The sequence below is a fragment of the Bos taurus genome, chromosome 17 (genome assembly GCF_002263795.3).
Source record: "Bos taurus isolate L1 Dominette 01449 registration number 42190680 breed Hereford chromosome 17, ARS-UCD2.0, whole genome shotgun sequence".
Taxonomy (NCBI): Eukaryota; Metazoa; Chordata; class Mammalia; order Artiodactyla; family Bovidae; genus Bos; species Bos taurus.
This window is the reverse complement of record NC_037344.1, coordinates 61,555,274-61,581,346: the sequence shown is the minus strand read 5'-3', so window position 1 is coordinate 61,581,346 and position 26,073 is coordinate 61,555,274. Positions and strand designations below refer to the sequence as shown.

Below are 26,073 nucleotides of genomic sequence, written 5' to 3'. Positions count from 1 at the left end.
TTTGTTACACCTGGCATTATTGCAGCAGTAGATAACAGATACATAGGAAGTGATATTGCATAAAATTAATTATTAATTAATTATTAAAAGCAGTATTTTTCCATTTTCAAATGGTGCTCCTCAGCACCCTAAGTGATCTTTTTAGCTTCCTTCAGAGGGTCGCTGGGAGTCGGATATGACTGAGCGATTGCACTTTCACTTTTCACTTTCATGCATTGGAGAAGGAAATGGCAACCCACTCCAGAGTTCTTGCCTGGAGAATCCCAGGGACGGGGGAGCCTGGTGGGCTGCCATCTATGGGGTCACACAGAGTCGGACACGACTGAAGCGACTTAGCAGCAGCAGCAGCAGAGTAGTGCTGAATAGAGGGTGGGACACAAATGCTCAGAGTTATAAGATTTTTAAAAAAGTTTATTGGGCTGTGTCGGGTCTTAGTTGCAGCGCGTGGGATCTTCACTGTGATATACAGGATCTTTTGTCATGGAACACAGACCCTAGTTGTGGCACACTGATTCAGTGGCTCTGCAGCATGTGGGATTTTAGTTCCCTGGCCAGGGATTGAACCTGCGTCCCCTGCATGGACAAAGCGGATTCTTAACCACTGGACCACCAGGAAAGTCCCAGTAAGGTGTTGGAAGAGTGTCTTCTGATGCTAAAAGTCATTTGAAAATGAGCTAAACCTGGCTTTGAATTCCATATTTGTCACAGATTAGCTGTGAGACCTTAAGTAAGGTAACTAGCCTCTCTGAATTGGTTTATCTTCCTCTTCTTTCTTCTTGATCATTATCAGCACTATTTACCTAAACATGGACTGTGAGAATTTATTTAGACACATTCCACCCTTGACTCCAACACCAGTCCTTTCAGGCAGTTATCTGTGCCTCCACTTTACAAGTATATTGGAATTGGGGCCTAGGAGGTTTGTGTCACTTGTCCAGTGCCACCCAATAAGGCCACAGAACTGGAAGTTAAACCAAGATCTGACGTCAGAGCTTGTGGTTTTAACCACTAATAGAGCGGTTGTCAGGATAAATGAGAATATATGTGTATTGCTTAGCTCTGTGCCAGGCATTTAATAAATTGTAGCAAGTATCATATTCATCTTGGTTACATGATTGGGTATGTGCAGTTTCAGAATGTGACTGAGTCTTTGGGGATCCTCACATAGCAGAGAGAGGTTTTATATACCCGAGCAGTATAGCTCATCTTAATTTCATTTACTTTTTTCTCTCAGGGAGCAGTCAAGGTGTTAATCGTGAAGTTCTTCCAGGGCTACAAGGAGAAATGGGGCATATAACCTCATCAGGTTGTCCAGGTGGATGACTGCATCTGTAAGGCTGTTGAGAAAAGAAAAGGGGCCAGGACCGGAATTGAAGTCAAAGATGGCAGACGGTCATCAGTGAGATGCCAAAGCGGGGGTGAAAGGGACCTATCCCATCAGCAGATGTTTTCGGCGTGCATGGTGTGCCCAGTGTTGTGTTAGGCCCAGTGGGCCGTGGGGAGGTGGAGGGAAGAAGAGCACTGGTAGTGATGAGTAACGTCATTGCTTTGGAGCTTGGGGGCAACTGTGCATGAGTTCCAAGTGTCTAGTCTTCAACTTCAAGGAGTTATCAAGCAGCACAGGGACCAAGATTGTGAAAACAGAACTACCTGAAAGTGAGCAGTGCCAGGAATAGTGAGGAAATCTCAGAAATAAGCTGCTTTCCCTTTGTTTCTTATTTTCTTTCCCTCCCAGACCTGGATCCTATGAAGAATCATACAGATACGAAAATAAACAAAAAGTCTACTACAGTGTTGATTTTCACTATCCTTTACATCCTTTGAAGGAATACCTGATAAAGAGAATTAAAATGAAGAGTAGTTATATGAAGTTTCTGTGAAACAATTCCCTTTAATTTTATGGCTGCTGCTGTTATTGCTAAGTCGCTTCAGTCGTGTCTGACTCTGTGCGACCCCATAGACAGCAGCCCACCAGACTCCCCCGTCCCTGGGATTCCCCAGGCAAGAACACTGGAGTGGGTTGCCATTTCCTTCTCCAATGCATGAAGGTGAAAAGTGAAAGTGAATTCGCTCAGTCATGTCCGACCCTCAGTGACCCCATGGACTGCAGCCTACTAGGCTCCTCCATCCATGGGATTTTCCAGGCAAGAGTACTGGAGTGGGGTGCCATCGCCCTCTCCGAATTTTATGGCAACTGCCTTAAAAAAAGCCAAACCAAACAACAAAATAACCAAACCCTTAACTCTTTAAACTGCAACCCACCTGGATGGGTATGTATGGCAAAGGTGACATCAGAGATTTTATTTTGAGTTTTAAAAATGGACCCTGCAAGATGTCTGCTACATGGGGTGTTTAAGAAGTGTGTTGTGTAGGTCCTTAATCATTATTTTTTATTATTTAAGTTTTTTTTTTTTAATGTGGACCATTTTAAAGTCTTTATTGAACTTGTTACAATACCGCTTCTATTGTTTACATTCTGATTTTTTGGCCATGAGACATGTGGGATCTTAACTCCCTGACCAGGGATTGAAATTTGCACCCCCTGCATTGGAAGGCAAAGTCCTAACCACTGGACTTCCAGGGAAGTCCCATATGCTTAATCATTGTTAGTTCTAATAATAAGAGTAAAAGTTGGTAGCTTTACTCTGTGTTGGGTCCCAGGATGTGTACCGTTCATTCGTTCCACAAACATTGATCGAGCACCTACTATGTCCCAGGCCCTGTGTTCATGGTTGGTTTTCTTTCTTGTTCTTTAGTTGATGCTTTGGGGGAAAGGAATAGGCAGGGTGGCCAACCTGTTTTGGTTTTCCTGGGACTCCCTTGGTTTTAGCTCTTTAAGTTTCAAGTCCCAGGAACCCTGTCATTCTTGGACAAACAGGGATGGTGGGTCATTCAGGGATGGAAGATTGGCTGAGAAAGCAAAGAGGACAGAAAGTGGGTGGTTCTACATTCATAGGAGAAGAGGAATGACGATTCTGCTTCTGTGCCCTGTGAGGTCCCCAGGCAGTCACGACACACTCCAAGACACCAGCCCTGGCCTCTGCTTTTCCCTTTCAGGCCCAGTCATGTTTGTGATGCTGTGACATATCCTTAAGGTCCCCAAAGCTAGAAGCAAGAATTCCCTAGTGTGCATGGTCTCTGGTGGTAGATAACAAAAGAGATGGTTTTGCCTAGAGCCTGTTGTCCAGAAGAGAAAATAAAAAGGACTTAGGTACATTCAGCAGCAAGATATGTGAAGTAGTTATGATAAATTATGTGCCATGTCTCCACAGTAAGCTGCCTGATGATTTTTTTCTTTAATTTCTTAAAGATTCTTCCTTTCCTTTTCTTTTCGCTGATCTGTATTTTTGTGTTTTTAAAATCTTATTTATTTTGACTGCACTGGGTCTTGGTTGCTGCTGCACAGGCATTCTCTAGTTGGGGAGAGCAGGGGCTACTCTTCGTTGCGTTGCACTGGCTTCGCACTGCGGCGGCTCCTCTTATTGTAGAGCACAGGCTCTAGGCGTGTGGGCTCCAGTAGTTGCAGCACTCAGGCTCAGCAGTTACGGCTCGAGGTTCAGTAGTTGCGACACACAGGCTCAGCTGCTCCACGGCACATGGGATCTTCCTGGACCTGGGACTGGACCCATTGCCCTCTGCATTGGCAGGCAGATTCTTATCCACTGCACCACCAAGGCGGTTCTGTATTTTTATTTTTAATGCATCCTTTTACCTACCTTCCTCCCTCCTTCTCTACCTCCTTCCTTTTATGAAGAGCATGAATCTCTTACTGTAACACAGGCACCTAGCATAATAAATATTTGTTGAACAAATTAAGTGAATGAACAATTCTGTAGGCCGGCAGCTAGAGTCAGTTATCTTAGAATGCTTTCTTTCGTTCAGAATGAACCCCAAACAGGGAGCAGCATTACCCTTTCTTTGATCAAGAACAGTGTTTGGCAGAATTCAGACCAGTTTTAGGGTGGCCAGATCCTCCCACCATGTTTATTTCCTGTTGTAAATGTCCTCCATCTGAATTGCCCTAGATGTTTGTTTAAACTGTATAATTCTTGGGTTCGTGGCTGGACCCAGTTGAATCAGAACCTGGGCAGGGGCAGGAATTTGCATTTCTAATAAGCTCCCTGTAATGTTTCTTGTGTACACTCAAGCTTTAAAGCCCCAACTGCCCTATATAAGTATAGTTTGTTTGCTTCGATCATTAGTGCTATAATCTTGAGCCTCCCTCTTACTCTTTATTTTAAAAAATTATTATTTTTTTTCCTTTAAAGCCTTGAGAGAAATAAAGGAGCACATCTCTTTGGGGACAACTCTCAGTTGAAAAGAATTGAGAAGTGAGTGAAATGATGACAGTGCAGTAGTTTTCTCATTATTCCTCTGTCTTGGAATGAGTTCCATTACTTGACATAAATAGATTTCTTTCTTTCTTTTTTTTTTGGTTATAAGATAATGAAAATATACTCAACACCTTAGAAATGAGTGGCTTGTTTTATATATCTAATAAAGCCTTCCTCATGGTTTTAGTGGTCAAAAATTTGCCTCACTGGACTTCAGGTTGTTGAGAAAGGGCAGTTATTCCAGGCACTTCATTGGGTGGGCCCTATGGACCAATACAAACAAGAGGAGTGATAATCCACACTGATAGATGAGGCAAATGCTACATTTTCCCACTTTCTGCTGTAAGATCTCTTTTCCCATTCTCTGCACATCTTAGCTCTTAGATTAATTTTGGTTCTGTCCTCTGGAAACTGTAGTTAATTGCAGTTCAAGAACACACACACATAAATCACCCCAGATCACCATTTTCTATTCTTAATTATTCTTAACTGAGTTTTATTATAGAAAGGTTTATTTTAGGTGAATTGATACATTGCAGACCTGTATTCTATACTGAAATATGAAACTACCCTTTGTATGTCAAAAACAGTTGAATGGTGGTGATTTCTTATAGTTTAATCTAATAGAAACCATGATAAACTAGTCTGGATGTCTAAAGTTATTTTAAGTGTATAAAACATTCAGACATTCAAAGAGGTATAAGGAATAATGCAATGGACACCCATGTACTCACTCTCCAGTTTAAGAAATAATACACTAACCAAAACAATTGGAGTCTCCTCCCCAATGTCCTTTCTCCATCAAAGGTAACCTACATACTGAATTTGGTCCCTATAATTCCCATACATGTGTTTACATTTTTATCTCTTAAGTGCGTATCCAAAGCAAAACATATTGTATTGTTTTACACCTTACTTTATTTAAATGATAACTAGGGACACAGGTCCTTTTTGTAACTTGCTTTCCTCACTCAAGTCATGGTTGAAATTCATTCATGTCTATCTGTGTAGCTCTAGCTTAATGTTATTTTCAAAAATCAAGTAGCTGAAAGGATTTGCAGTAAAATCAACAGTGCATGGAAAAAGAAACACATTTCATTTTTACAGTCTTTTCCCCAGCCTTCATCCCAAGCTTGTTTTAGTCTGTATTTTCTGAAAATATTTGTATTGAGAAAGATTCCATGAGATTTGCTGAAGACAAAAAACACAATTTAATACTAAACAACAGAAGTATGTCACCATCTTGGGAATCATGCTTTTGCAAGAGCAAAAGAATATTCCAGTACAAAGTCAGAAAACAGTCCCACCAGCTGGCAGTGCCTAGCATATGGTAGATGTCCAATCAATATTTGTTGCAAGAACAAATTAAAAGAAAGAGGCACCCCAATTGAGAGAACTCAAGTGATGGCAGAAGGTAGCTCTGAGTTAAAATCAGTTTTGTCCTTTGCTTTGAATTAAACTGTATTACATGATGGAGTAGGAGGTGTGGGTGAGAAATAAGAGAGGAATTGAATTAGTGAAGCAGGGAAGCTGGGTTCAGTGCTGAGATCTGGATTCAGTTCCTGGCATTTATTAGTGACCTTGGGCAAGTTGCCTAGCTTCTCTGTGTGCCTCAGTTTCTTTATCTGCAAAATGGGGATAATAAGAGGGTCTTATGGGGTTAATAAGAGGATTAAGGGAGGTTGCTATGTGAAGTGTTTGGCACAGGTTCTGGCCCCTATTAAATGTCATCAACATTATGATTCTGTCCCATTCTGCCCACCCCTGAGGAGCCCAGATGGCTGGACAGGTCACAAGCTACCTCAGTGGAACCTCAGACTCCTGAGAGCAGTCATTCAGGAAGGCCTCTTCACCTGGAACGGGATCATGTAGTCACTGCAGTGCATCTTGATGCAGTGCCTTAAATGCCAAAGAAAGCTATTTAGAACATAATCTATGAGGCAAGGAGCTGATGCTTATAGGGAGATGTGAGAAGCCACTCCTGTTATGGGGAAGGATTTGGGAAGCAGAGCTAAAGTTCGCTGGAATTAGACAAATTCAGCTTGCACAGTCATCACCATCCGAGTGCCAACGCAAGAACAGGAGTGGCAAAACCTTGTCTTTGGGGTCCAGGTCTCTGTGTGGTGCAGGACTTAAGGGAGAGCTGTATTTTCGTATTGCTGAGTAAGAGGCTCTTGCCTCAGCAGTTGACAAGAAACTATAGAAATCTGTAATGTCATTTTCAACTATGGGGCTTTCTCCTTCTAACTTTCTTGAACTTTAAAGGGACCCTTTAAATTCATTCAGTGCTGGCTCAGAGATACTACTTGACTGGTTGGGATTGATGGCATGTGGGTGAAGATTTATGACCGTGCTCAGGCACTGTAGGAAAAGTGTTGTGGTTGATTAGCAATGTCTGTCATGGGTGAAGAAATGGCAAATAAAGGAGTCTGTGCTGCATATCTTTCATCCATATATCCATTTAGAGTAAAGCAGGTCCATTTTACCTCTATAATTTGCCCACTTTTCTTTTTCTTTTTTCTAAAATGACTTCCCTTGCCTTTTCTGCTGATCCAAATCTCCTTCCTTCCTCTCTATCCAGCTTGAGTTTCATCTCCTCCAGGAAGCCTTCTCTGAGAAATCTAATTCACAGCGTTTCCTCCATACTCATATTCTTAGTGTTTGTATTTTTAATAAATACTTATTATTTTACTGCTGTCTCTCTCCCTTCTCAATATGTTTTTGGTTTTTGTTTGTTTGTTTTACCACGCTGATCTTTCTTCTGAATTTCAAAAGCATATCTGAATTGCTCTTCCTTAGGGCCTTTGAATTTTGTGTTCTTTTTACCTGGAACATCCTTTCCCAATCTTTACATGACTAGCTCCTTCTCATCAAGGTCTCAACTTAAAGGTCTTACTTCCTTGGGCAACCTTCCCTGACCTTGGGCAACCTTCCCTTCCCTTCATATAGATTAACCCCCAAGTTCCTCTCTATCACACTACATTGTTTTTATTTTCATCTAGGCACTTATTCTGAAGCAACTTAGCAGGCACTAATTGCTATTGTTGATTTATTTGCTTTTTTGTCTATTATTTTCTCTCCTGCCCCCTCCTCACTTGAATGTAAGCCCCCAGAGAGTAGGAATTCTGACTCTTCCTCCTTATTTTATTCCTGGTATTTAAAACAGTGACAGACATGTAGAAGGTAGTCAAAGGGATTTCCCTGGTGGTCCAGTGGTTAAGGCTCTGCGATCCCACTGCAGGGAGCATGGGTTTGATCCCTGGTCAGGGAACTAGGCAATGGCAACCCACTCCAGTACTCTTGCCTGAAAAATCCCAGGGACGGAGGAGCCTGGTGGGCTGCCGTCTATGGGGTCACACAGAGTCGGACACAACTGAAGTGACTTAGCAGTAGCAGTAGCAGCAGGGAACTAAGATCTCCCATGTTGCAGGGGATGGTAAAAAAAAAATGTGCTTAAACGACTGAATGAAGGAACAGTATTGTACAGTGGCATCCAGTTGTGTGGGTTAAAGTCTCATCAGCCTGCTTTAACAGAGGCTTTAGGCTTTAACAGAGGCTATAAGTTTATTTGTTGCTCACATAATAGTCTCTCGATATAGGAAGTTGGATACCTCTGCCATCTTCATATGTCCCTTTGCCTCTGGGATCGAAGCAATGCCTCTAGTCTTGGCTCTCCAGCCAGCACCACAAATTGGAAGGATACACCTTACTTTTGCTGATATCCCATTGGCCATATCAAGTCACATGCCCCCTCCTTGCTGCAATGGAGTCTGGGAAATGTAGTCTCTAGCTCGGCAGTCACTTTCCAGCTAAAACTCATGCGTATTATTAAATAGAGAATGGATGTTGAGGGGCAATTAGAAGTTTCTGCCCACAACATTACAATTTGACAAAAATTTACTGTTTCCCCTGTGTGAAACTTGGGAATAGGCACTGTGGTTTGTGCAGATAAACACTATGTATGTTCCCTGCCCAATAGAAGCCTACAACTTAATGTATAAGACAGGCAAGTAAATCTAATACTTGGAGCCTTGCCCAGGGTAAGGGTTGTTAAACGAATGATGAAAAAATCAATTATTGAAGATTTATTATGTGCAGGGCACTTTGCATTCTTGGTCCCATTTAATCCTTATAACAGCCTATGAAGTTGCCCTGTTTTCCAGATGAGGCTCAGAGAAGTGTTCTAAGATAGTCTGGGTTGGTGGATAATGTAATCAATTGAGAGGCTACTTTCAAATTGTTTTGTTTTTATTTTTAAATTTATACACAGTAACATTCACTCTTCTTAAAATAATTTTATTTATTTATTTTTGGCTCTGCTTGGTCTTGGTTCCTGCGAGGACTTTCTCTAGCTGCAGTGAGTGGGGGCTATTCTTCAGTTGTAGCGTGCAGGTTTCCCATTGCGGTGGCTTCTCTTGCTGTGGAGCTCAGGCTCTAGGGTGTGTGGGCTTCAGTGGTTGTGACACACAGGCTCAGTAGTGCGACTCCCTGTCTCTAGAGTGTAGGCTCAGCAGTTGTGGTGCACAGGCTTAGTTGCTCCGTGGCACGTGGGATCTTCCCAGATCAGGGATGGAACCCATGTCTTCTGCATTGGCAGGTGGACTCTTTACCACTGAGCCGCTAGGGAAGCCCTAAAATTCACTCTTTGTGGTACACAAGTCTATGAGTTTTGACAAACATACAGTAATGCAACCGCTATCTCAGTCAAAGTAGAGAACCACCACTCCGTCCCCAAATTCCCTCCTCCTGCCCCTGTGGAGTCAAACATTTCCCCCCAACTCGTAACCCCTGACAGCCATATATCTGCTTTTTATCCCTGCTCTTTATACCTTTTCCTGAAAGTCATATAAATGGAATAATTATATATATATAATGAAATGTGCCAGATTCAAAAGCATATATCTCTCCCACAAGCAGAGACATTACTTTGCCAACAAAGGTTCATCTAGTCAAGGCTATGGTTTTTCCTGTGGTCATGTATGGATGTGAGAGTTGGACTGTGAAGAAGGCTGAGCGCTGAAGAATTGATGTTTTTGAACTGTGGTGTTGGAGAAGACTCTTGAGAGTCCCTTGGACTGCAAGGACATCCAACCAGTCCATTCTGAAGGAGATCAGCCCTGGGATTTCTTTGGAAGGAATGATGTTAAAGCTGAAACTCCAGTACTTTGGCCACCTCATGCGAAGAGTTGACTCATTGGAAAAGACTCTGATGCTGGGAGGCATTGGGGGCAAGAGGAGAAGGGGACGACAGAGGATGAGATGGCTGGATGGCATCATTGACTCGATGGACGTGAGTCTCAGTGAACTCTGGGAGTTGGTGATGGACAGGGAGGCCTGGCGTGCTGCGATTCATGGGGTCGCGAAGAGTCGGACACGACTGAGCGACTGATCTGATCTGATCTGATGTATATATGTATATATGTTTCCAGTCGGCACCTTTCATTGTAACAGTGCATTTCTGCTTCATCCACGGTATTGCATGTGCCAATAGCTCATTCCTTTCTATTGTTCAGTGGTACTCCTTTGTGTGGGTGTATCACGATTTCTTGATCCATTCTCCAGCTGACTGACATTTGGTTGCCTCCAGTTTTTTACAAATTGTGATTAAACTCTTTAAACATTTTTGTATGGCATTTTGGTGCAAATGTACAAAAACATTCATTTCATTTGGGTAGCTATCTAAAGGTGGGATCACTAGTTTGAATGGTAAATATTTGCTTAACTTTACAAGAAATTGCCAAACTGTTCTCTAGGATGACTGTAGCATTTTGCATCTTCCCCAGCCATGTACAAAGGTTCCAGTCCCTCTGTGTTTTTGCTGGCTCTTGACATTGAGTTCTTCTTGCTTTAAGTTACCTTAATAGGTAGATAGTATTGCTATCAGATTAAAACATATTTTGGTCTCACTTTTTGGAAAAAAAATTGTATTCAACTATAGTTGATTTATGGCTTCCCTGGTGGCTCAGAGGTGAAAGCATCGGCCTGCAAGACGGGAGACCCGGGTTCAATCCCTGGGTCGGGAAGATCCCCTGGAGAAGGAAATGGCAGTTGATTTATAGTTGATTTACAATATTGTGTCATTTTTTGCTGTACAGTGACGTTACTCAGTTTATACATATACATACATCCACTCTATTTCAGGGAGAAGGAAACGGCAACCCACTCCTGTATTCTTGCCTGGAGAATCCCATGGACAGAGGAGCCTGGCGGGCCACGGTCCATGGGGTTGCAGAGAGTCGGACACGACTGAAGCGACTAAGCACGCACGCACGCACTCTTTTTTAGATCCTTTTTCCGTATAGGTCGTTGCAGAGTTTTGAGTAGAGTTCCCTGTGCTATATAGTAGGCCTTTATTGGTTATCTGTTTTATGCTGTGTATATGTCAGTCCAGGTCTCCCAACTTATTCCTCCCTTCCTTTCCCCCAGTAACTATAAGATTGTTTCTACATCTGTAACGCTATTTCTGTTTTGTAAATAAGTTCATTTGTACCATTTTTTTTTAGATTCCACATAAAAGCGATATCATATTTGTCCTTCTCTGTATGACTTTTTTCACTCAGTATAACAATCTCTAGATTCAACCATGTTACTGCAAATGGTATTATTTCATTCTTTTGGTTCTGCTTTTAAACATAAATTTCTCCTTCTGGCAAATTCATTCTGTTTAATTTTGTGCCAGCTTGGATTCTCAATATCAAATTGAGCCTGTCCTCTTCTGGTATCCACGCAGGTAACAGGGCGGTTGGGCGGGGGAGGGGGAATTTTTTTTCCCTTGTGCTTGGCTAATGCAGCTCTTAACTTTCCCAAGGAAGGAGTGCCATGAAAATTTATTCTAGCCCAGAGCTTGAGAAAGATTTACCTTCAATTAGCCAGCAGTGTACGTTGACCTATTCAAATTAAACAATCATAGTTCAGGTTACATTAAGTTAAAAATATACTTAAATACAAATTTGGATTTCAGTTTCAATTTCCGTGCTTGTGATGAGTCTGTTAAGATTTTCTGTTTTTTCCCGGTCCAGTTTTGGAATTATTAAAGAAGATCGAATATATCCAGGACTCCATGCATAAGTAACATTCTCATATTTTCTTAAAGGGCAAATGCTTCTGCATTTTCTCAGAAAGAACATTTTTTTCTTACTGAGGAAATACGTCTACAGTCTATAGAAATAATTCCCAACTGGGGGACAAAGTGGAGGGTGTCCAGGCTGTCAAGATTCCTGGCAGGTGGTTCATTACATATGCGCACATACTCCCCCCCAGGATTTGGATCTTTTTACAGGCGAATGTGTGTTCCCTCCTTCAGCTGAGAATTATTGCCATTGGGTATTCCTGAGGGGAGTACAGCGCACTGGCCATAATGGGGCAGAAAGAAATTGTCCAATAGAGTGATTCAGTACAGGGATGGCAAAGAGAGCACTAGGACACAGTGACTATTGTGTAGGATGTTATCACAGGAAAGATGGCATCAGCTGGCCAATCTAAGCTTTTTATTGTTTTATTAAGGAATTGTCCAGCTTGTACTAATAGGAGCCAAGTCAGATGCTGCTCCAGAACTTCAAGGAAACAGCAGACTCAACCTCTGTGTGACTTGAATTGGGTACTTTCCCCATGCCACTGGAACTGGGAATGTATTGTCATCCTTTTTACTGAATCGGACCACTACCTTATTTTCCTTTCTTTATTCATTATTTTTCCCCTCATGTATCAGCTGCATTCTGCCCTGAAGCAGCTTCTCTTTGAACCTGTTGCTTTTCCCCTTTCCCCTTTCTCCTCATTGCACCAAAAGACCCTGAAGGAAAGAAATGTCAGAATGACTGTCCCCACAACAGAACGGCTTGTTCGGTACTTGGGTTGTTTCTTGAATCTCTTTGCAATAACAGAGAGACAGATTGAAGTTTAATATTGACAACCATCTTCCTGAATGGTAGAGAGATGTGTGTGTATATGTTTAGAGATTTCTTTTAAAAAATTTTTGCCTTGTATTTATTTATTTTTACAGTGAAAATAGCAACGTCATTTTTTAAAAAACTGTTTTTGGAGTATAGTTAATTTACAGTGTTGTGCTAGTTCCTGCTATACAGCAAAGTGAATTCATTTTACATAAACATGTGTCAGCTTCACAGGTAACTCAGGGGTAAAGAACCCTCTTGCCAATGCAGGAGACGTGGGTTTGATTCCTGGGTCGGGAAGATCCCCTGGAGAAGGAAATGGCAACCCAATCCAGTATTCTTGCCTGGGAAATCCCAGGGACAGAGGAGCCTGGTGGGCTACAGTTTATGGGCACACACAGAGTCAGACTAGACTTACTGACTAAACAGCAACAACAACAACAAACACATATCACTCTTTCTTTAGGTTCATTCCCCATATAGGTCATTACAGATTGAGTAGAGTTCCTTGTGCTATACAGGAGGTCCTTATTACTTACCTATTTTATGTATAGTGTTGTGGATATGCCAGTCCCAATTTCCCAATTTATCCCTGCCCCCTTACCTCCTGATAACCATAAATTTATTTTCTACATCTGTACCTCTACCTCTATTTCTATTTTGTAGATAAGTTCATTTGTACCCCATTTTTAGATTCCACATATGAACAATATCATATGATATTTGTCTTTCTCTGTATCTGACCTACTTCACTCAGTATAATAATTTCTAGGTCCATCCAGGTTGCTGCAAATGGCATTATTTCATTGTTTTTTTTTTTTTTAATAGCTGAGCAATATTCCATTATATATATAATTTACCAACTCAGCTACAAGGAAAGCCCTCATATATAAGGGCTCATATATAAGGGCTTTCCTTGTAGCTCAGTTGGTAAAGAATCTGCCTGCAGTGCAGGGGACCTGAGTTTGCTTCCTGGGTTGGGAAGATCCCCTGGAGAAGGAAATGGCAACCCATTCCAGTATTCTTGCCTGGAGAATCCCATGAACAGAGGAGCCTGGCAGGCTATAGTCCATGGGGTTACAAGAGTCAGACCTGACTTAGCAACTAAACCACACACACACACACACACACACACACATACACACATATATGGGCTTCCCTTGTGGCTCAGCTGGTAAAGAATCCACCTGCAATGCAGGATACCTGGGTTCAATCCCTGGGTTGGGAAGATCCCCTGAAGGAAAAGGCTACCCACTCCAGTATTCTGGCCTGGGGAATTCCATGGACTGTATAGTCCAAGGGGTGGCAAGGAGTTGGACATGACTGAATGACTTTCACTTTCATAAGTAATATTCCATTTTATACACACACACAACCCCCCCACCCCTGCCATCTTCTTTATTTATTCCTCTGTTGATAGACTATTTGAAGATTTTTGGAGGAAGTGCACAGTTAAACTTCAGACTCATAGGTTTCATATGACTTAATCAAGTCATTTATTTGAATATAATGATGAATGACATGGGGCCAATAGCTCTGAAGATATCGATTGTGGCAGGCAGGTGATATCTCCCACTTGTTGGTGGCTATATAATTTCTTTTTTCCATAACCGTTAGTGACTAACACTGAATTAAAAGAACATGATTTTCCTCCCAGCTGTGATAAAGTTCTATAATACACAAGACTGTAAACTATAGTTTTTGTATCAGTTAGCTAGTGCTGTGTAACAAACGGTCTCAAAAATCTCAGTGGGAGATGACAAACATTTAGTTTTTGCTCACAAATTTGCAGGTAGATTGGAATAGCTCCTCCCCCCAGGCCCAGCAAGCCAGCCAAGGCATGGTCTTTTCTTAGTAATGGTAGAATTTCAAGAGGGCAAGCCCAACTGTATGACATGTTCCAAGTATGTGATTCTGTCATATCTGCATGAATCAGGTTGACCAAATCAATTCACTTGGACAAGCCCAGAGTCAAGGGGCAGGGAAATACATTCTGTTTTTTGTAGGGGGACCTTTGCAGTGCATGGCAAAGGGCATGGATCCAGGAAATGGTGAAGAGTTTATTCAATCTCAGTGTGTAGAGCCAGTGTTACAGAATTAGACAGACAGACTTGGATTAAAGTCGATCTGTATTCCACCACTGACTGATTACAATTTGAGCAAATGACTTAACCTCTTTAAATGTAGGTTTCTCATCCATCTGACAGACAATTATAATAAGATATCCACAACTTGATGTTTCAAGGATTAAATGAGATGATACACATAAGCCACTTATCAGATTTTTTTGGCATGTGACAAATGCTCAATAAGTTGTAGCTGGAAACAAAAGCTCTAAAAGATAGAATAAACTCCTCTAGGGGTGTGAATATGAACTAGACGTCTACTTTTGTTATCTGCCAACATGAAAATGAATACTTCATTGCCCTTCCTGGAATTTCAGTGGCCTGGAGGAGTCTGTGAATCTCCAGCGATGCCTGGCTTGGGTCACAATGGATGATCTTAACAGATCTGACCCTTGGAAACAGGAAGAGTGTTAAGCTTTCAATTGATCAGCAGGAAAACAAACAACAGCAGTCACTTAGGATAGCAATATTTCAGGGAAGCAAACAGATGGAAGGCCAGATTGTGACTATACCACACTCCAGGAATATATTAGAAAACATTAATGTATTTGTTCAAGTTAAATATATTAAACTTGTTGGGCTAACAATTGTAAGCAAAATAATATCCTTTTAAAAAAATGCTAAAGTAGACTGCTGTGCTTTGATAGCTTTTGCAGTGAATAATAAGATTAGATAATGATTTTTTTTCTTGTGGTAGGCTACCTTATTTAGATTTTCCAGCTCATGGGCAAGAGCTGCCAATCTCAGTAATGCATACTTATGGAACCCACTATTGCCACAGTAATTGCATTTGCGATATGGCCATTTTAGATGTTGTAATCCCAAGTTACACATGAACCAATGAAATGAAGATGATAAGGCAGCTGGGAAGTGGAGCTTTTAATACTTTTTATTCGAGTTTATGTCTCCAATTTTTATGCATTTCCCAGTTCCATTAACAAAAGAAAAAAAAAAAAAAAACCAAGAAACCTCTTTTTTCAATAAAGTTGAAATGGATTTTTAAAAATAGTGAAACTTCCTTCCTCCAAACTCTTCCAAGATAAAATCTATCAGCACCTGTGATGATTTGATGAATGGACTCTATAAAAGTGCTATAAAATGTCAGGGCTGGAAGAGCCCAGAGAAATTGTACATTCCCCAACTCCCTCATTTATAGGTGGGAAGACTCCTTGCCTTGGAAATGGATTAGAAGCTGATTTTGCCTATTAGACTTGGATTTTTCTGGAAAGCTCTTCTCCTTTCTCTTGTGTCTCACCCAGAAAACTTGAAAAGAGGTCACTGGAATCATCTCCTTTGGAAAGGAATGTGGAGTTCTTCAGAGATAGTGTCCTAACTGTTCTGTAGGTAGATATACAGAGTGGGCCAAAAATAAATTCTCATTCAGGAAAAAAAAAAGTTCAGCTTCACTTCTTAGGAAAGTGATGGAGAAGATGGGAGAAAGCTTTTATGATGCTGAGTGGAAAAAAGAGGCCTGCATCAGCTTTCTTCTGGCCATGACCATTGTTGATTGAGGCAGTGTGAGATGGAGACTCACATCTCCATGAGTTGAGTTGAGTTGGTTGTGCATCCTTCTACCCTTCCTTTAGTAATGACCCCTTGGTTTCCTCCCAGGGATGCTGCAGGTGACATTGGCTTCATCCACAGCTCAGGGGTGGGAAATTGCTTTCAGTGTGACCAGTTAGAGGTTTGCGTTCTTCTGGCCACAGCAATTGGCTTAGGAAGAGATGTGGGATAAAACCAGAGCCACTGAGATGTGATGACACTTGAAATACATCTTTATTATGAAAATTTGTAGATCAACCCACAGTAGAAATAGTAGCATGGAGGATCCTCACATGCCCGTAATTCAGAGTCAACAATTATACAAGTGTGGCCACACTGGCTTCACCTATCCCTTAATCCTCTATCTTTGCTGAGGTTTCTTAAAGCAAACTCACATATTTGCCATTTGCCCCTACATATTTTAGATCATATTTCTAAAATATAAAGGCATTTTCTTAGATGGCTACTTGATGTTGTTCAGTCTTTCAAGTTTTTTTGACCCCATGGGCTGCAGCACACCAGGCTTCCCTGTCCTTCACTATCTCCCAGAGTTTGCTCAAACTCATGTCCATTGAGTCAAAGATGGTATCCAACCATCTCATCCTCTGTCATCTCCTTCTCCTCCTGTCCTCAATCTTTTCCAGCATCAGGGTCTTTTCCAGTGAGTCGGCTCTTTGCATCAGGTGGCCAAAGTATTGGAGCTTCAGCTTCATCATCAGATGACTACTGCAATTAGTTAAAACCAGTGACCGAGCCATAGGTGTTTCTTTCCCATGGACTTTGAACCTAGAGGGAGTGGAATCTTGATAATGTTGGAAATGATGCATGGAGTCAAGGAATAAAGCCAAGTAGCAAAGACAGATTCTAAAGATTAGAAAGAAATGTAAGAGTCCTGATTACCTGGTTTTGGTTCCTGGATCAAACCTTACCTGAACATGATACCAGTACATTAAATGAAAAAACAAAATTCTATTATTTTTCTTAAGCCAGTTTGAGTAGGGTTTTCTGTTGTTTACAAACCAAAGAAGGCTTCATTGATTCAGAAAGATAACTTCTCTCCTGGGATGATGGTTTCTTTCCCTACAATAGTTTGTTATGAAGCCAGACCGTAGCCCAATAATTCAATAAATGAAAACACATAGATACATAAAGCAGACCTGTTATGGAAGAGGAAAACCAAAGTACTCCCCTTTTCCTTTCAGTTCATCTTCAAAGGGGGGAGTCTTGATGTGACTTTACTTTCAACTGCAGGCAAGATCCTCTTGAAGGTTGGGTGCTGGGATCTTCCTTCTATTCCAAAAGCAGAATTTTCCTTCTCTTCTGGTAACATAAAATTGGAAGTGGCAAATTATGGGAGCAGGGAAATTTAGCACCAGCTTCCATCTGTTCCCAAGTCAACAGACTTGTGGAAGACCCTGCCCCCACATCTGTGGGGCAAAATTGGCAGATCCCAACTTTTAACTTCATGTTTTTATAACTTTTTGAACTCCCTTTTTAAGCTATTTTTTTTTTCCAATTTGTCCTTATAGCAGGAGTAATATATACTGATGGTCATGGATGAGCATTATGAATGCCCTGAACTTGTGTGCAAAATTTTGGGAGTGCAAAGTTCCATATAAGAATTTTTTCTAGGATTTCCCTGGCAGTCCCAGTGGTTAACACTCTGCCCTGTCTTTGCAGGGAGCACAGGTTCAATCCCTGGTCAGGGAACTAAGATCCTATATGCCACAAAAAATAATTTTTTTTCTAGCAGTCATAACTTGGATTAGGAAACCAAAGTGTTCTGAGACCCATAAAAGTTTAAGACCCAGTGCCTTCTAGGTGGTTATTAACTGTTAGACTGTTCCCAGGATTTAACCTTAAAAGAATTCCCCACCCACTTTGGGTGGAGCAGAGGAGCACACCGCGATCCCAAGTGTTGACTAGCTGTATTAACAGAGTCGGGGGTGGGGGCCAGTGAACTGCTCAGTTTATGATAACTTGTAATTCAGTTGGCTGTGGTCTCTTAAAAGTTGAAAGAATTCCCTTTCATCTGCAATTCTGCTGCTCACATCCTGTGTGAATGTGGGCGTGTTTTTTAGCCTTTCTGTGCATCATGGGTTGAATTGTGTCTCCCCTTGCCTCCCATACTCATATATTGAAGTCCTAACCCCTAATACCTCAGAATGGGACCTTATCTGGAAATAGGGTCATTGAAGACGTCATTAGTTAAGATTAGGTCACACTAGAGTAGGATGGGTCCCTTATTTAATTTGGTTAATGTCCTTATAGAAAGGTAAAATTTAGATCCACACACACACACATGTGAACACAAAGACAGACTGGAGTGATACAGCAGAAACTGAGAAACACCAAAGATAGCTGGCAAACCACTAGAAGTTAGGGGGAGGACACAGGACAGATTCTCCCTTCTGGCCCTTAGAAGGAACCAATCTTGCTGACACCTTGATCTTGGATGTCTAGCCTCCAGGACTGTGAGACAATAAATCCCTGTTGTTGTAAGGCCCCCACCTGTGGTGCCTTAGTATGGCAGCCCTAGGAAGCTGATGCACAGGGTGAAGCAGACACGAAGATACATGATTGGATTTGCTGTCCAGCTGCAGAGAATGTGGCCGTAGATGGTCAGTCCTTCAGGGTTCACTTCAGCTGCAGAGCCGCCTTGCCTGAGGGCATGTCTTTCCTTGGGAAGTCAACATTCAGTGTCTGAGCCAGGTGTGGGCATAATGACCCAGCCATTTCAGCCCTATACAGGGTGACTCCCATGGATAGTATTTATCCCAGAACACCCCAGGGGGCTGGCCAAGGCTTTGTCCAGGCAGCATTGAAGCTGACAATTCTCTCTGTCCAGTCTTGCTTCCCTCCTCCTTTGACAAGTTTGATCCCTAGTAAACATCTTGAACTCCAAACTCTACTTCAATGTGTGCTTTTGGGGACCTCGACTTGTGACATGGGGATTCAGTTTTCCCATCTGCAAGCCCTGAAAACCCCTGGCATGGCCCGTTGCCGATGTTGAGGAAGCTGAATCTCTGTGCATTCCCTTCCCTGTGTGCGTGCATGAGGTCAGTCACTCAGTTGTGTCCGACTCTTTGAGACCCCACTATAAGCCATCAGGCTCCTCTATCCATGGGATTTTCCAGACAAGAATACTGGAGTGGGTTGCCATTTCCTCCTCCAGGGAATCTTCCCGACCCAGGGATCAAACCCGTGTCTCCTGCATTGGCAGGTGAATTCTTTACCTCTGAGCCACCTGGGAAGCCCCATTTCCTTCCCTGTGCCACCTGAGAAGGAAGTGAGAACCATGAAAAGGTCCTCCAACCCCAGCTGAAGAATTTAGCAGAGAATGAAGCTGGCTGTTTGTTCTGGGGCTGGTTTAGTGGGCATCTGGGGTCTCCATTCAGTGCGTTTACCATGTCCTGTAGGCTGGTACCCCCACCCTATGCCCTCTGGTGATAGGCTGAACGAGGACAGCTTGGACTGCATTTCTATGAAATCCTCTGCGATTTCCTACAAGAAAATAGATGAGAGCTTTCCTGGTGGTCTCGTGGTTAAGAATCCACCTACCAATGCAGGGGACATGGGTTCAGTCCCTGGTCAGGGAAGATCTCACATGCCGAGGAGCAACTAAACCCATGTGCCACATCTATTGAGCCAGTGCTCTAGAGCCCCTGAGACACAACTACTGAAGCCCACATGCTCGCTTAGAGTCCATGCTCGGCAACAAGAGAAGTCAGCGCAATGAGAAGCCCATGCACTGTAGCAAAGCGTAGCCCCCAGTCACTGCAACTAGAGAAAGGCTACACATAGCGGTGAAGATGCTGCACAGCCAAAAATAAATAGATCAATCTTTAAAAAAAGAAAATAGATGGGCAGGGTTTGAGACTGATCCTGGGCTGTCATTAATCATTTGTAAGAATTCTGTTGAAGCTGGCTGTATTTTGAGATGTTTAAATATTGAGGATGGGGAAGAGTGAGGTGTTCTTCACTTAGGGGGAAGGGAAGTCCTGAGTTCTCCAGGTTCATTTCATTTCATGGTGTACATGTATAGGAGACAGAGAGGGAGAGAAGAGGTGGTGGGGAGAGAATGACAGAGGAAGCGAGAGAGAGGGAGAAATTTCGAAGAGAGAGGAATATGTTAATACATACATGTGCATGTTTCCATCACTATCTTTTTGAAGATTCAAGGGAGAGACTTTCAGTTGTCAGAGTCAGGTAGTAACAGGCACTTTATCCATCCCCCAATGCATGATGAAAACTGCCAGTCAAGTACAAAATACATGACCTATTATTTAGCATTTTAGCTTCAATAAATGTCCAGCTCTCTATTTCTATTAAATTTAAAGGAAATGCCTGTCTTCTAAAAGCTTAATTATCTGTGGATGCGTTTCAGAGACTTCACAGCAAACAGTGAATCAGGACAAGATTTCTTAATTTCCCCTCTTCACATCTCTGCTCTGTTGAAGGGGCTCTTGACAGCCTCCTGGCTTCTGCCTGTTGGTGTGGTTTGTGTGACCTCTCCCTCCTCATGTGTGCGTGAACATGCTCCCTCACTCAGTTGTGTCTAACTCTTTGCGACCCCTTGGACTGTAGCCCACCAGGCTCCTCTGTCCATGGAATTTTCCAGGCAAGAATACTGGAGTGGGTTGCCATTTCCTACTCCAGGGGATCTTCCCAACCCAGCAATCGAACCCGCGTCTCCTGCATCTCCTGCATTGGCAGGTGGATTTTTTACAACTCCTCTTCCTCTTAATTTAACAGTTTCAGACAGAGGTATCATGTCATACCCTTTTGGGAGTTTTCTCCCTTGAAGGTTTTCTAATTAAGTCTTCTAGAAAAAAAAATGACATTTTGTTATGGAGAAAGGTTTTCTTTTGGTTCCAAAGACAGTAAATATTTCAGTCAAATTGGTGCATCCCTTGTACTTTTTTCTCTCTCATTCTCTTGCCCAGTGAGACAGTGGAAGAAAAAAAATCCATAAAGAAGGTACGTATTTTGTGTGTTTACTTGATTGCTTTGACAGGTTTCCAGTGGGCTGTGAAAAGTCTCAAGTTCATTTCTTGGGTTCAGGCTTGAATCAGATAAATAGGTTTGATTAAATATCCTTTAAAACTTGTTATCAGCTTGGCAGGGACTCCTTTAAAAATGACCTTTTGTGTTACCTGATTGGCATTCTTGGGTCAAGGTGGGTCCCTCTGAGCCTCCTCCGGGGACACTCAAGGGAAAACAGGGGTCTGGGGAGTCAGGCACTTGCCTGTGGTGCTTGCCTTGGCTTATTTGTGAGATTGCGGCTTGCCTTTGAGACTCAGCTTGGAGGTGGAGGATGGCAACCTTCATTTCCAAAAATGTAACACCTTGGGCTTTGAAGTCCCACACTCTGAGGCTTGCACCTCAGCTCTCTTTTTGCTGGAGGTGTGACCCTTGTGAGCCTTGGATTTCTTGTCTGCAACATGGAGGGGGATGCATAATTCTTGCCCCTAGGGTGGCAGTGAGAATGCAGTGAGTTCATGCAGGTGCATGCTCTTAGCACCGTTAAGTGGAGTTGAGCTGGCAGGATGTTTATTAAGGAGACCTCTCAGGATCAACACCAGTGAAAACGAGGGGATGGGAGCAGGAAAGAGCAGAGGGAGAGGTTGGAGCTGCGAGGAGGGCCCAATGATTGCTCCAACTGAGCCCACAGTGTGCTCCAGAGCTAGAATAGCCGGTGGGTCTGTGTCCTGAACACCCATCAGTCACTGGTGTGGGCCAAGCTGGGGTGCTGGTGACCTCAGGCGAGGTGGCTCTGCAGCTAGGGTGGCACATCCTTCCTTGTAGGGGAGCCAGGGGGTGCATCCCTTGTCCACCATAGCTCTCAGTACAGACTGGCTCCTCTTGTTATTACTGGGTCCGGACTAAAAACAATTCCTTTTGAATGTTTTTCACTTTTGTAAGATGCAGAGCACTGTCCTACAGTGTTCAGAGGAGTGTCCTGAACACCATGTTACAGTCAATTAGTCATTTATGGAACGAATAGGTATTGAGTGACTCCTGCCATGTGCCAGGCACCGTGCTGGGTGCTGGTCCCATCCACTGGCTTGCACAAGCATCTTACACTCGAAATGAAGGTCTTATGTTTTGCAGAGTTAATTCACATGATGGGTAGACCAGGATGACTCCATGCTACAAGGAAGGAAACATATACACTCTATATTTTAAAAAAATAATCATTTAGTTTGGCTGCTCCAGGTCTTAGTTGCAGCATTCAGGATCACTGATCTTTACTGTGGCATGTGGGATCCAGTTCCCTGACCAGAGATCGAACCTGCACCCCCTGCATTGCAAGGTAGATTTTTAACCTCTGGACCACCAGGGAAGTCCTAAGGAAACACACTCTTAACACTTGCACACACACACACAGAGGCACACACACAGATACAGCATCTAGAGTTGTTTTGAGGTATTTCAGTAGGTCCTCCAAGAAGTAGACACTGAGACAGAGCTACGGGTGCAAGAGGTTTATTGGGAGGTTGATGCCAGTGAAAGACAAAGGGGGAAGGAAGCAGAATGGGCAAGGAGAGCCTTCAGGCCAACATGCAGATCTGCTCAAGTCTTGGCCAATCCAATGGGGGCCCCTGGAGTAAAGATCGCCTATTAGAAGAACCCTATGTTGGACAGAAATGGCTAGGCTGTGGCACCCCTGCCATGCTTGTTGTCTGGGGCTGCCTGAGAAGGCAGCCTCGCCTTGAATGCTGTAGTTGATCCTGAAGGTTCTCAGAGCTAAAGGAAATTCTTTCTTGGAGGAAAATCTCCAAGGCTGCCATGGGAAGTTTGCATGTGTGTGTACTCAGTCGCTTAGTCGTGTCTGACTCTTTGCAACCCCATGGACTGCAGCCCACCAGGCTCCTCTGTCCGTGGGATTTCCCTGGCAAGAATACTGGAGTGGGTTGCCATTTCCTCCTCCAGGGCATCTTCCTGATGCAGGGATTGAACCCATGTCTCAATGGGTTGAGACCCATGTCTCAATGCATTGGCAGGTAGATTCTTTTTACCACTGAGCCACCTGAGAAGCCCCATATGAGGCTTAGAGGAGGGCATGCATGCACATAGCAGGTATGGCAAACATGTAAATGGACATTGAGAATTTTTCCTCCCCTTCCGCCTTTTTCTTTTGTGGTTTTGGATCTTGTAGCAAGAAATAGGGGAGTATGAAAGGTCATGCAGCATTAGGTGACTCAGTAACCATGATGAACTCCGGGAGTTGGTGATGGACAGGGAGGCCTGGCGTGCTGTGGTTCATGGGGTCACAAAGAGTCGGACATGACTGAGCAACTGATCTGATCTGATCTGAACCATGATATTATTACTATACAATCTGTTAGGTGTTTCTTACATGCCAACCACTGTACTAAGCAATTTACATGCATGGTTTCCATGAATCCCTGCACAATCCTTTGATTAGAGAACTTACTATTCCCACTCTATAGATGAGGAACATGAGACCCACAGGAGAGGTCACTTGTCCAAGTCAAATGATGAATGAGTCCACCACACTCCTGAAATGGAGACTCTAGTGTTTGTGACCCTGACTGCCACAGAGCAGAGATAAAGTCCTTGGGAAGATCACTGAAGGAAAAAACAAGATCTGAGAGCATGGTATTGATTCTGCAGGCTCATGGCAAAGATGGGAAGATCACTGAAGGAAAAAACAAGATCTGAGAGCATGATATTGATTCTGCAGGCTCATGGCAAAGATGGCAAGTGGCTGATTTGCTGGGAGGTTAGGGGGTGTCTCTGTGTCCCCTGGCAGGAGGTAAGGCTTGGCCTTTCCACTGTGACCTTAAAACCATTTTGCAGACAAGGTCGATAGAAAGAAAGGGAGAAGACATGGAGAGCGTTGAGGACAGAGCCTTAGGAACTTCTTTGTGTCTCTGTGTGGGCCTCTAAGGAGAGCTCAAATTAGTCTGCCTTCCCCCTCATTAAGGGAGCAGGAAACAAAGTCTCTTCCAAGTGAAAATGGCTGGAAATGCCAGAGGGCAGGGGTTGGAAAGCTGTTGTACTCTTTCCTGTTTGAGTCAGGATTTCCCAGGCAGGGCCAGCAGTGTCACTAAGGCCCATGGCTGTTTGAATGTGTGCCTGGCAGAGTCTGGGATGGAGAACACCACTTTCCAGTCAGGTCTGCCAGAGATTAGATGCCTAGATGTAAGATTAACTGGAGGCTGGGCAGAGAAGGTGTGGGGAACCAGACTGACTTCATGGCCTCTTACCCCTGGCTTTGCTCATCTTCCCTTAATTTTTCATATGAGATTATCATTCAGTAATGATATTGTCCACCCTGTTCAAGTACTGTAAATGGCTCCCCATTGCTAATAGGATGAAATTCAGACTACTTAGTTGGGTCCATTGGGATCCAGCCCTACTCTGCTTTATTGCTCATACTGAGCTGTCCCCTTTCTCTGAACAGGCCTTGCCCTTTAGTTTCCTTCTTGCTTTTGAATAGGCTGTTTTCTCTGCCTAGAAGGCCTTTTCCCCTCCTCTTCACTTCATAAACTTCTACACATCCTTCAAAACTCATCTTAAATTCACCTTGACTTTGACTCATTTAGCCTATTTAGCCTGGTTTTCCAACCTTAGCACATTTTAGGATGGACATTTCTTTGTTATGAGGGCTATCCTGGGCATTGTAGGGTGTTGAGCAGCTTCCCTGGCCTCTACCAAGATTCCCTGGCTTGTAGATGCATCACTTCCATCTCTGCCTCCATCATCACATGACTTTCCTCCTTGTGAGCATCACTGTGTGTGTTCTCTTCCTGTAAGGACACCAGTCATTGGGCTTAGGGCCACTCTAAACCAATATGATGTCATCCTAACCCATTACATCTACCAAGACTCTGTTTCTAAATAAGGTTACATTCAGAAGCTCTAGGAGGACATTCATTTGGCAGAGGGGAGTGCTATTCAATATGGTATAGAGAGTAAGCATTTTTGAGATTGTGTTTTGAGTAGCCCTGTTTTACATGATTCCCCTCTTTTGCCTCCAGGGTGCAGGTGTGGAGGAAGTGAGGAGGGTCCCCCTGGAAGGTGAGTGGTGTTGACATTTGGGGAGCCACCATATCTCCAGCCCAAACAGAAACAGCAAGTGACTCACTGGATGGCCAGATGCAGAACAAATGAAGCCCATCCAGTCATTGCAGAGCAGCTCAGGCAACTTCGTGCTAAATGTCCCCACCTTATACATTTCATTGTCTTAATGGTGACTTGCATTTCCCTGATCCCTTCTAAGGCAAAGGCTCACAACAGATCTACGGGGGTCTGGGAGTTGGGTTTGTTTGCTTTAGGTATTTGGCTTTCTCTTTACTTTCTAGAGGATAATTTTCTAAGGAAAGTAAAGGAAGGTCACAGCGTGAGGTAAATGCACTCATTAAGGAGAAGCCAGAATAAACAGTTTACGGCATCCCTAGATATTGTTTCCTGGAAGCAGGTCGTATAACTGTTATTCAGCTTGAGTAAGTTTACTTGATAGCAGAAGGGTCTCTGAGAGAATGCCCAGGACAGCTCTGTAGACATGACTGAGAAACTCATTTTTCTTCTCTCCTGATCTTGTCTCCTCATGAGAGCCCACCGCCTATAAATAAAATGATAATCCTGTGAATAGGTTACATACTACTGATGGTAGCAGTGGTGTAATTTGGTCCATTTTTGGAATACCTGGTGCTTTGTAAATCAGTTTTGCGAGGGGTGTATTTCTATTACCCGTGTACCGGAGGAGGAGACTGAGGCTCCGAGAGGGTAAAAATATTTGTCTAAAGTCACACAAGGAGCTGTTCCCTGAGCCAGGCTTGGGACTCAGTCCTCTGGGCAACCCCCCTTTTGCCTACAGGGAGCATTGCCTAGAATCCAGAAGGGTTACCTGAGCCTCTTCAGGGTCTGTGGGCGACCGCAGGTGCTATCCGGAAGAAGTTGACATTTGGCCTCTGTGTTCTCCCGTGAAAGGACCTGTGATTTACTGGGATGGTGCAGACCTGTGTCATATTCTGGCTAAGGCCCTTCCTAGCTCTCCTGGGACTGGGAGCATATCCTGTTACCAAAAGGCATGTGGTGGGTCTGGCTGCTTGCTGCTCGAAAGTCAGTAAACAGGCCAGGTTGGTGGAAAGGAAAGTTTGCTTTATTTCACATGCTGGCAACTGCAGAGGAGAGGGTGGCGGATGTCTG

At 43.2% G+C, this 26,073-nt stretch overlaps 1 protein-coding gene across 4 annotated transcripts in view; it reads left to right on the top strand.

Annotated features, from left to right (window-relative positions):
* Positions 1–26,073, top strand: part of RPH3A (rabphilin 3A) — a 293,036-nt gene that overhangs the window by 118,918 nt on the left and 148,045 nt on the right. The window contains exon 1 of one of the 4 annotated variants that reach the window (XM_059875881.1): positions 24,924–24,942. The exons of the other annotated variants lie outside the window; for them this stretch is intronic. The gene's annotated coding sequence lies outside the window, so the exon portion shown is untranslated. Of the gene's footprint in view, positions 1–24,923; positions 24,943–26,073 lie in introns of those variants that run through there. 4 annotated transcript variants of the gene reach the window in all.